This window comes from Ciconia boyciana, unplaced genomic scaffold, assembly GCF_034638445.1.
Source record: "Ciconia boyciana unplaced genomic scaffold, ASM3463844v1 HiC_scaffold_135, whole genome shotgun sequence".
Classification (NCBI taxonomy): Eukaryota; Metazoa; Chordata; class Aves; order Ciconiiformes; family Ciconiidae; genus Ciconia; species Ciconia boyciana.
Window position 1 is genome coordinate 1 of NW_027328503.1, and position 8,470 is coordinate 8,470.

At 51.0% G+C, this 8,470-nt stretch overlaps 1 long non-coding RNA gene across 1 annotated transcript; it reads left to right on the forward strand.

Annotated features, from left to right (window-relative positions):
* The first annotated feature begins 122 nt into the window (after nucleotides 1-122).
* LOC140646043 (uncharacterized) lies at nucleotides 123-3,883 on the forward strand. The gene is made up of 4 exons (XR_012040267.1): nucleotides 123-315; nucleotides 742-857; nucleotides 1,296-1,426; nucleotides 3,801-3,883. It is a non-coding gene; the product is annotated as an uncharacterized lncRNA (long non-coding RNA).
* Nucleotides 3,884-8,470: the final 4,587 nt, after the last annotated feature.

Below are 8,470 nucleotides of genomic sequence, written 5' to 3' on the forward strand. Positions count from 1 at the left end.
TTGCGTGAAACAGACCCGGAATTTTGCTTGAAGTAGTGTTCTGATTTGCTGAAATTCCCCGTAGGCAGAGAGCAAGAATTACAAAGGTTGCTTGGTGGTTGAAGATCTCAGTGAAAGCTAACTTGCCAGAATGAGTAGGAAGCAGCCTGAATTCCAACAGAGATACCGTCTAAAAGGTCCTTTTCTTGACAGGAAAAGAGCTTCGCGAAACGTCGGCACTGTTTGCCGGGGGGCCTCCGACATACTTGTTCAGTCATCGTGGGCTTTGTGCGATTCCCGCAGGCACAATCTTGAACAAATTTTGTACGGCAGCCGGTATCTTGGCTTACTTTCTATCTCGCGCTTGGTCGCTTGCGCCTGCTAAAAACTTAATGTCGTGTCAAATGAACCCACAGGAAAAGGTCCTCAACTCGTGCTGGTAGGGCAAGCCCGCTGTAGTTGATAAAATGGGAAAATAGCACGCTGTTTTGAAAAATTTGCCTTGCGAGGACAAGGGCTGTCTCCTGGCAGGCAAGTGAATTCTGTGACTGATTCCACCGCTCCGCCCGGGCACTTGAAGGAGGCAGTCCCTAAGGCAATGCAATCTAAAATGGGGGTCATTTGGGGTTTTTTAATCATTTTTGAGGGATGTGAGGCTCATGTGGGTGTTTAGCTTGTCCTGTTCTTTCTGTTCCTAATTCCGATCCCACTGACTGGCGTCAAAGAACGGTCGTGTTGTAGTCTAACAGCGTCGTCTACCAGGAGCTGGTGGAAGGCCAGGGCTTAGGTAAAGCCGATAAGGAGGATGCAGGCTGGAAAGCGGAACGTCTAAACGAGAATTACTGTCCTTGGGAGAGAAGCACATCCTGAAGAAATAGGTAAGCTAATTAAAATGTTTTGGGAACCATCCGAAACAACTAGTAGGAACGTGATAAGAAGCACCCTCCCGCAAACTATCCTCGTTATAATCCTAAAAGCCACACGCCTCGAGCTGGAGAGCCCGGCCCAAGCAGAGAGCTCCTCACCGCTCAGCGTGCGCAGCGTGTTAAAGCAGCGCTGTAGCTTTAAGTTGAAATAAGAGAAATGTAGACCGATAGAAAACTGCTTTGTGTGATTACTTATGCATATGCATAGCTAGACCGGATAAATACTGTACTTGTATGACCGAACTCTGTGCTAACTTTGTGGAGCTACTGCCTAGCGCCCATCTCTGCGCAGACATGAAATAAACATACCTCTGCCCTGTGTGTATATTGGCGTCTCGCACGCCGGGCAAACGACCTCACGCTTGTGGGATAACGGTTTTGGCACCCCAGATGGGACCGAGCCGACAGCCTCGCCCGGTTCGTCTTGCCGCGTCCGACGGGGAGAAGAGGCCTGAGCGGACTCCGGCGCGCACCGACCTGTCGACCGGGGACTCCTTCAGCTCCTCTCCTGCAGTCGGGCGGTAAGCGACACAACGGTGCAATGCTAGTGAAAAGAGGTATTTTGGGGGGATAGGAGAAAAGGGGGGTAGGGGCAAGACCTCTCGGGAAGCAGGCACCCTCTGTTCTGTTCTGGGCTCTGCATAAGACGCACCAGGAAAGATAGGTGGCAGTAGGATAGTTCTGTTTGTTTCTACACGCCGTCCTGTTCAACAGAGGGAGACGTCCCTCGTTCTGGTTTGTGTAGAAATGCTGGGTTTTTCGGTACCGCTATGGGCGCTGCTGCTTCCCAGGAGGCACCCCTTTGCTCTCCTCTAGGATGCATCCTGAAGCATTGCAATAAATTTGGGGGAGATCCCACCACTAAGAATGGGCTAAAACGATATTGTAATCAACGGTGGCCACGATCTCGATTGGAAGATGGTGAAAAATGGCCTGAGAATGGATCCTTGAGATATAGCGTTATATCGGAATGAACGTTGTTTTGTCGGAGAACGGAAAAATGGGATGAAATGCCTTATGTGGATATGTTTTTTTTGTTAAGACGCGATTGGGATATTAAGAAGAAAGGTGGTTTAGTGGATTCTAAACATCAGGTTGGAATATATGCGTTAAAAGAGAAAAAGGGAAAACCTTGTTGTATTGAATGGGAAAATTCGGAAGAGGATATTCAGCTGTTGGTAGCTCCTCCAAAACAGCCGGAATCTGATAGCTCAAGCGATAATGGAGTTGTGAGTGCTGTCTCTAAAAGAACAAGGGGACAGAAACCGATAGTTCAAACTCCCCTCAGCCAGGCTCTAGGGCCTGAAGGAAGAGCGGTGTCCGTACACGTACCTTTTACTGCTTCTGATTTATTAAACTGCAACGGGCAGTCAGGTTCTATCGAAACAATCCAGAGGGAATGTATAGTACTGTTAATCACGACTCATAATCCTAACTGGGGAGATGTACAGGCTCTCCTAGAATATTTGTTTACCCCTGAGGAGAGGAGAACAATTTTAGAGAAGGCTAGAGAGGGACTGGTCCAACAATGTGTGTGTGTGTGTGGGGGGTGCCTAATACCATTATGTACCTCCCGAAAGAGGATCTGGAGTGGGAACAAACACAAGCGTGAGGGATTACAGAGGGTAAAGGAATATCCAAAGTTAAGTGCGTATGGGATTCAACATGGAGTGCAAAGGCTAAGAATTTATCTAAACTATCTGAAGTAAGGCAGGGGGATAAGGAAACCCCGTCAGCCTTCTCTGAGAGATTGTGTGAAGTAGCTCGAAAATGGACAGATCTCGATCCGGAAGATGATAGCAATTTACAGTTATTGAAGACGCTGTTTGTTGGTCAAGCGGCAGCAGATATAAGAAAGAGATGACAAAAGGTAGAGGGCGAGGATGGCGTGACAATCTCGCGGTTCTCGTCAATCGCATATAAGGTACGTAATAGTCGGGAGGAAACAGAGGAGAAGGAGAAGCGGGGACGAGTAACGCCGCAAGCTTCTTTGTTGGCTGCCTTGACAGAAGACCGAGAAAAAGGGAGAGAAAATAGACGAGGTGAATTTTGTGGGCGAGGAAGGGGCCGTAAAAATAATAGTAGAAATGGTTATGACATTCCCCTGGGAATGAATCGGCGTGCAAATCGTAAGCGAGAGGGCCGTTGGAAAAAAGATTGTCCGCGCCGTCTGAGTCATCTCGGGAAAGAGAGACAGAAGAAGCCGTTGGAGTCGTGACGGAGATTGGGTTGGACTGAAGGGGGCCGGAGGAATCTATGAAAGTTTCCCCAGACGATCCTCTGGTTCCAGTCAAGCTGGGGAATGAAAGACTAGATTTTTTAATTGATAGTGGAGCCACACATGCTGTAGTAAGTAGTTGTAGGGGACCCCTTAAGCAGAACTAAAATAAGCGTTGTTGGTGCAACAGGGAAAAAGACTTGAAGGCTGTTTTTACAAGCTATGGAATGTTCCACTGGAAATACTAAATGAACTCATGAATTCCTTTCTATGCCAGCATGCCCCCTACCATTGCTTGGGTGGGATTTACTTGTAAGCTGAATGCACAACTAAGTTCTTCTGAAGACTCTGTTCAGTTGACTCTGTTCAGCCCGCAGGGGACGTCGCCTGTTTGTGGCGGACGCCAGCCCGCAGGGGTCGTTGCCTGTTTGTGGCGGATGCCAGCCCGAACGGGACCTCGCCTGTTTGGGGCACACCGATGGCGGGCGCTGTCGCCAAAAGGCAAAGCAGGGTCATAGCAGAGTTTTCAGTTTCTGGGGATGGGCTCAGCTGTCCCTTGCACAAACTTCTGTTACGTAGCAATGGGGAAGGTAGCTTTCTTTGTTTTCTTGAAGAACAAGAGGACGATGGAGCACGTTACAAGAGCATGATCTTTTTCGCTTCCTTTGGTGGTACAGGCACCCAAGGCCAGGCCGCATTCAAGGAACAGCACGAGGATATCCGTGTCGACCGTCAGCAGAGGAAGGAAGCTTCTTTTGGAGACTGAGGTGATGAAGCAGAGTCCTTAATTGTTCTGTTTGATTTTCAGCATGGGTGCGGGGAGGGCCTGGGACATGCCAAACATGGTCCCGGACAGGGGAGCTGTCTATTACATGGGAGGCTGTGAGAGCTATCATGGACACCACCGGACCGGCATCCTGTAAGGGTGCTTTCACATGTTTTCTTGTTTAGAGGCCAACCTCGGCTTTGGGCTGTACAATAAAGTCTGCCAGGCTGGTGCCAGCTTGGTGGCAGCATCTGCCCACGGCAGCGCCAGCTCGGTGGTGGTGTCTGCCCGTGCCGGTGCCAGGTTGCTGGCTGTGTCTGGCTTGTGAGGGTTGGGGTAATTGGCCCCCTGTTCCCGATGGGCTCCAGCTGTGGCCCGGGGCAGCACAGGTGGGACCCATGAGGTGAGGATGGGGCTGGGCCCAGGGTTTAAAAGGGCTGAGGATGGGGCTGGCCCTGCTGTGCCGAGGGGCTCTATGTGGGGAGGGGGCTGCCTAGGCATGCCTGCCTGTGGGAGCTGGCTGAGGAATGAAAGGAAGGGGCTTCCCCAGGCAGCTGCCTCCAGCAAGGAGCAGCCGGTCCCCGCAGCCGGGAAGGATCCCTCCCAGCCGTCCCCGACAGAGCGCACCACCAGCGCGTGGTGCCAGGAGCTCGGTGCCCCCATGGGCCGCACACGTGAGCCACCGTGTCTCTGGGAAGCCTCTTGGGAGAGGAGCATCGGGGCACCTGGGCGGGCGAGGCAGCCGGCACTGTGGAGGAGGAAGGGGCCGGGGCCGAGAGAGAAGCCCCGGGGCGCTGAAGGTCTCCCGGCGGTGGCAGGAGCTGCGGTGAGTCGCGCATCCCTCGCGTGCCTCCGGGCCCCTCTCTGCCGTGCTTCTCCAGACCTCTGCCTGCCTCCTTGCCTGTATCTGCCTCTGTCTCCCTTTCAGGCTGTTTGGCTCCCCAAAGCTTTTTGCCCTTCTGCTAGCGCTGCCCTCCACACCGTCGCCTTCTACGTTTCCTTTCTATGCCTCTCCCTTTCCAGCTCCCCACCTGCTCTTATTTCACTCTTCCCGCACTGCCTTCTTCCGCATTGCTGGGGAAAATGGCATTTCGAGGTCTCCCTCTGCGCAGTGACCTGTCTCTCTTTTCAGTGGCTCCCTCTGCTCTGCACCCCGTCTACTTTTTTCTAGTAAACTGTCCCTATTTTTCTTTTTTTTTACTCTCATAATTCTTCTCTTTTTGAAATGTTGTTTCTAGGTGTACTCTTACCTTGTTTTCTGTCTCTCTTTTTTTTATTTTTTCCTGTATCCTGTTGCTTTTAAAATTTTCATTCTGTGTCTACTTTTGTCAAGATGTCTCTCCCTGTTTAATTGTTTGCTGTCTGTCCTGTACCCTGTTGCTTTTAAATGGTCTTTCCTCGTCTATCTTTATCCGGTTTGCTGTCCTCATTTTTTAATTAGTTCTAGTCTGTGCTGTGCCCAGTTGCCTTTAAAATTTTCTTTCTATGTTGCCATCTACTTAGGGTTTTTGCTATTTTTAAATTTTTTTCTCTCTTAATGTCTTTTGAATTGAAAAAGCTTTTGAATTTTTGTTTCTGTGTTCACTTTAATGTGTTTTTTTCTCTCTCGTTTATTTTTTTCCTATGCTGTATATTGTGACTTTAAAAATTTTTTTCTGTCGACTGTTACCCAGATGTCTAACCCTATTTTTTTATTATTTCCAGGCTTTCCTGTGTCACGTTGCTTTTGGATTTTTTTCTCTATCTCCTTGTATCCAGTTCACTGTCTTTATTTTGTCTTTCATGCTAGCCTGTGCCATAGCCTGTGTCCTGGTTTTGGCTGGGATAGAGTTAATTTTCTTCCAGGTAGCTGCTATAGTGCTGTGTTTTGGATTTTAGGATGAGAATAAGATTGCTAACACGCTGATGTTTTGGCTGTTGCTAAGCGGTGTTTACACCAGTCAAGGACTTTTTCAGCTTCCCATGCTCTGGCAGGTGCACAAGAAATGGGAGGGGGCACAGCCAGGACAGTGGATGCAAACTGACCAAAGGGCTATTCCATACCATAGGATGTCGTGCCCGGTATAGAAACTGGGGGGAGTTGGCCGGGGGGTAGCGGTCGCTGCTCGGGGACTGGCTGGGTGTTGGTCGGCGGGTGGTGAGCAGTTGTATCTTTTTTATTTTCCCTCCCTGGGGTTTTGTTCCTCTCTCTCTTGTGCTTTTCCTCCTCATTACAATTCATTATTATTAGTATTACTATTATTATGTTCCAATTATGAAACTGTTCTTATCTGAACCCACCAGTTTTCTTGTGCTCTTCCAATTCTCTCCCCCATCCCACCGGGAGGGAGTGAGCGAGAGGCTGCGTGGTGCTTGGCTGCCGGCTGGGGCTAAACCACGACACCCTGTCGCTTTTTAAATGTTGTTTCTGTGTCTTTGTTTATTTAGTTTGCTGTCCCTCTATTTTATTGTTTTCTTCCTTTAAGGCCTTTGTTTTTCAGTTTTTCTCTATGCCTGCTTTTATCTAGTTTGCTCTCCCTATTTTTAAATTTTTTCTCCTCTGCCTTGTACCCTTTTGCTTTTTCCATGTTCTTTCTGTGTCGACTTTTATCGAGCTGTCTGTCCCTGGTTTTTTAATTCTGTCTGTCTTGTCACACACCCTGTTGCTTCTTAAATTTTCTTTCTGTCTTTTATTTTTTTCTCTTCTCTCCATTCATCCTGAGGCATTAGAGGGTCTCCTCGGCATGCTGTTATTTCTGAAGCGTAACTTGTACCCCTCTCGCTTTGTAAGAACCTCTCCTCCCTCTTCCTCAGAGCAGTCTCTTTGTCCTCTCCTCCATCTCGCTTGCCTCCAGTGGGTCGGCGTCTCCCTCGTCACCTCCGTACTCTGTTCAAATCCCCTCCCCAGTACCTTTGTGCCCTCAAGCCGCCTTCTGTCTCTCTGGCCATCTCGGCACCCCTCTGTTTCTGTCGCGACGCTTCCTGCCAGCGCCCTTGTGGTCCATGGCCATCCTTTAGTTCTGCAGCGGGCTTTGTATCTTTCTTCTTCAGAGACAACGCTTCCTCAGGTTTTCATTTTCCCTCAGAGCACTCTTGCCTTCCCTCCGCCATGTCGGATGCCTCTGTTCGGTCCCCGGTCCCCTGAGGACATCTCTACTCTGTTCAGATCCCCTCCCGAGGACCTCATTGCGTCAGCAATCCTCACCGCTCAGCATGCGCAGCATGTTAAAGTAGCTCTGTAGCTTGGAAGTTGAAATAAGAGAAATGTAAACCGATAGAAAACTGCTTTGTGTGATTACTTATGCATAGCTAGACTGTCTAAATACTGTACTTGTATGACCGAACTCTGTGCTAGCTTTGTGGAGCTACCACCTAGCACCCATCTCTGCACAGACATGAAATAAAAATACCTCTGCCCTGGGTGTATATTGGTGTCTCGCCCGCTGGGAAGCGACCTCACGCTTGTGGGGTAACAGTGTGACAAAAATTAAATTAACAGTCGGGACTGCTGCGCTAGTGCGCTATACCGTGCTCGCCGCTGTATGGGGCCGTGGACCCTCTGGCGTGCTCTCGGTGGCAGTGCATGCGCTGTGCCTGGGAGCAGCGTGGCGGTGCTCTGGTCGCAGGCCCCAGTGGCGAATGAGGGCCGGGGCCACTGGTGAGGTGAGCGAGCCCCTTTGGTGGGTGCGGGGCTGTCTCCTGGCTGCTTGGGGTGGCGGGATGGTCAGCTTCCAAGCTTCCAGCACCTCCCCTGAAGCCTGTCCCGTAGCCCCAGGCTGCCCCCAAGCCCTGTTGGGAAGGCAGTGAGCTGGCCCTTGAATGCGCTGGACTATCCCTTAATGTGGGTGCCGTTAGCAGTGGTGCGGGAAGGGGCGGCGTCTCCAGAAGCCCCTGCAGAAGGAGAGGCTTCAGCCAGGGGCGATCTGCGGTAATAACGGTGGCTGCTGCTGCTTCTTTCTCTCTCCCAGAGGCTGCACTGAGGACACGGTCGTCCCTTCCTCCCCTGGGGCTGCCGGTGATGGCACCCGCCTCAGGCTTGCGTGGGTTGTCTGTGCCTGGCCTGGCTCTCCTCGCGGTGTGGGGGCGAAAAGGGACGGGCGGAGTGCTTGCTGGCTGTGGACAGGAGCTGCTGAAGCTGGAGAGGCCAGAGAAGGGTAAAGAAGAAGAAATGGAAGGCTGGCCGGCAGCTGCCTCCCACTGCAGGCAAGAGAGAGCCTGCCTCTCTGGGTGAGGAAGATCCCTCCTCGTAGTCTGCAGCATGCCAGGCCTCCAGCGTGCACCGCAGGGTCTGTATGCATAACCCAAAGCGAGGTATGGCCGCGTAGTGCGTGAGCGAGCGAGGCTATGTGTCTAGGAAGCCTCGTCTTATAAGAGCTGTAGGACACTCATGTATTTTCTTAGGTGGAGGACAGCCAAGCAACCGGAGTGACAGAAGAGGAAGGGAGGAGGGAAGAGAAAGAAGTGCCTGAACTGGCAAATTCTTCTGGCAGCGCTGAGAGCAAGAGCTGTGGTGAGTCCTGGGCCCTTGGGACCCTGTCTCCCTCTTGTGCACCCCTGCCTCTCCCCTGGCCCCTTCTCTTTCCCACGCTGCAACAAATTTTT